General features: G+C 70.8%; 1 non-coding gene across 1 annotated transcript; it reads left to right on the forward strand.

Moving 5' to 3' along the window:
• The first annotated feature begins 1896 nt into the window (after positions 1-1896).
• On the forward strand, positions 1897-2015 carry LOC135980405 (5S ribosomal RNA). Its single transcript, XR_010597488.1, has one exon. It is a non-coding gene; the product is annotated as a 5S ribosomal RNA (ribosomal RNA).
• The last annotated feature ends 572 nt before the right edge of the window (positions 2016-2587 follow it).

Genomic DNA, 2587 nt, shown 5'->3' on the forward strand with positions numbered 1-2587 from the left:
CCTTTCGACTCGGGGTTGACCTGGTGGCCGAGAGGGGACTCGCACGGCAGGCAAGCCGCCCTGGGCTCACCCTCCCCGGCCGCAGCGAGGGACTGCCACCCGGCCGACTGGATCGGGCCCCTGGAAGTCTGGAAAAAAGAATGGAACCTGACGCCTCCGAGGAGGGGGCGCCCAGGGAAGGAGGGAGATCCGGGTTGACCTGCTGACCGGACGGGAAAGAGGCCACCGGGCGTCCCCCCCCTTAAAACCTAGGGGTTGACCTGGTGGCCGGAAAGCGAACCGGCCAGCAGGTGAACCCGTTCGATTCCACGGGTTGACCTGGTGCCCGGGAAGCGAACCGGCCAGCAGGTGAACCCGTTCGATTCCACGGGTTGACCTGGTGCCCGGGAAGCGAACCGGCCAGCAGGTGAACCCGTTCGATTCCACGGGTTGACCTGGTGCCCGGGAGGGGACTCTGAAAATTTTTCAGCCCTTTCGACTCGGGGTTGACCTGGTGGCCGAGAGGGGACTCGCACGGCAGGCAAGCCGCCCTGGGCTCACCCTCCCCGGCCGCAGCGAGGGACTGCCTCCCGGTCGACTGGATCGGGCCCCTGGAAGTCTGGAAAAAAGAATGGAACCTGACGCCTCCGAGGAGGGGGCGCCCAGGGAAGGAGGGAGATCCGGGTTGACCTGCTGACCGGACGGGAAAGAGGCCACCGGGCGTCCCCCCCCCCTTAAAACCTAGGGGTTGACCTGGTGGCCGGAAAGCGAACCGGCCAGCAGGTGAACCCGTTCGATTCCACGGGTTGACCTGGTGCCCGGGAAGCGAACCGGCCAGCCGGTGAACCCGTCCGATTCCACGGGTTGACCTGGTGGCCGGGAAGCGAACCGGCCAGCAGGTGAACCCGTTCGATTCCACGGGTTGACCTGGTGCCCGGGAGGGGACTCTGAAAATTTTTCAGCCCTTTCGACTCGCGGTTGACCTGGTGGCCGAGAGGGGACTCGCACGGCAGGCAAGCCGCCCTGGGCTGACCCTCCCCGGCCGCAGCGAGGGACTGCCTCCCGGCCGACAGGATCGGGCCCCTGGAAGTCTGGGGGGGGGGGGGAATCGCCCCACGCCTCCGAGGAGGGCTGCCCGGGCGGGCCTGGCCCCGGAGCTCGAAAAAAAAAAAAAGGATCGGGCCCACTAGAGACATGGACCAGGCCGCCCTGGGCTCACCCTCCCCGGCCGCAGCGAGGGACTGCCTCCCGGCCGACTGGATCGGGCCCCTGGAAGTCTGGGGGGGGGGGGGAAATGGAACCTGACGCCTCCGAGGAGGGGACGCCCAGGGAAGGAGGGAGATCCGGGTTGACCTGGTGACCGGACGGGAAAGAGGCCACCGGGCGTGCCCCCGTTAAAACCCCTAGGGGTTGACCTGGTGGCCGGAAAGCAAACCGGCCACTGGGTAGGCCGGTCGGCAACCTAGGGGTTGACCTGGTGGCCGGGAAGCGAACCGGCCAGCAGGTGAACCCGTCCGATTCCACGGGTTGACCTGGTGCCCGGGAGGGGACTCTGAAAATTTTTCAGCCCTTTCGACTCGGGGTTGACCTGGTGGCCGAGAGGGGCCTCGCACGGCAGGCAAGCCGCCCTGGGCTCACCCTCCCCGGCCGCAGCGAGGGACTGCCCCTCCCCACCCCCCGGCTGACAGGATCGGGCGCACTGGAAGTCCGGGACAGTATTTTCCCCGACGCCGGGGAGGGCGGGCGGAGGGGCTCTGGCGGCCAGCCCGGGCCCCGGAGCTCGAAAAGGAAAAAAGGACCGGGCCCGCGAGAGACGGGGGCCCTGCCGCAGGGGGGGGGGCAGTCCGACCGGGGCTCACCGTGCGGCAGGCCCGGGCGTCGGCAGGGGAAAGCGGGCGAGGAGGCGCGGGGCCGGGTGCCTACGGCCATACCGGACCGAACGCCCCCGATCCCGTCCGATCTCGGAAGGTAAACCGTCCCGGGCCTGGCTAGTACTTGGATGGGTGACCGCCTGGGAATCCCAGGTGCCGTAGGCAGCTTTTCCCGGTCCGAGTCAGCTCTCTCTCCTTTTCTGGGGGGGAAGGAGAGGGGGGGACGGGCCGGAAAGCCCCTCGTCGCTCCTGCCGAGTCGGAGGTCGCGGCCGCAGGTCACGGGTCTGGGCGCCTGGGGTCCGGCTCCCCACCCACCCGGCTTCCTCCGCGGAGGACCCCCCCCGGGGCCACCGAAGCCGCTGGGGGAGACGCCGGGCATGGGGCGGACTGGCCCGGACCCTCCCGGCCGCCGGCCCGCAGGTCCGCCCCGAATCCCCCCCCGCGGCCACCCAGGCCAGGCCTGGCCAGGCGGGACGGACGGCGGGTGTCCAGCGCCCAGCGGCTTCCTCCAGCGGGGACCCACGGACCCCAAAGCCGCAGGGGGAGGCCCCGGGCCTGGGACGGACTCGCTCGGACCCCCTGCGCCCGGCCGCCGGCCCGCGGGACCGCCCCGAATCCCCCCGCGGCCACCCAGGCCAGGCCTGGCCAGGCGGGACGGACGGCGGGTGTCCAGCGCCCAGCGGCTTCCTCCAGCGGGGACCCACGGACCCCAAAGCCGCAGGGGGAGACCCCAGGC

The sequence above is a fragment of the Chrysemys picta genome, unplaced genomic scaffold (genome assembly GCF_011386835.1).
Source record: "Chrysemys picta bellii isolate R12L10 unplaced genomic scaffold, ASM1138683v2 scaf3103, whole genome shotgun sequence".
Taxonomy (NCBI): domain Eukaryota; kingdom Metazoa; phylum Chordata; order Testudines; family Emydidae; genus Chrysemys; species Chrysemys picta.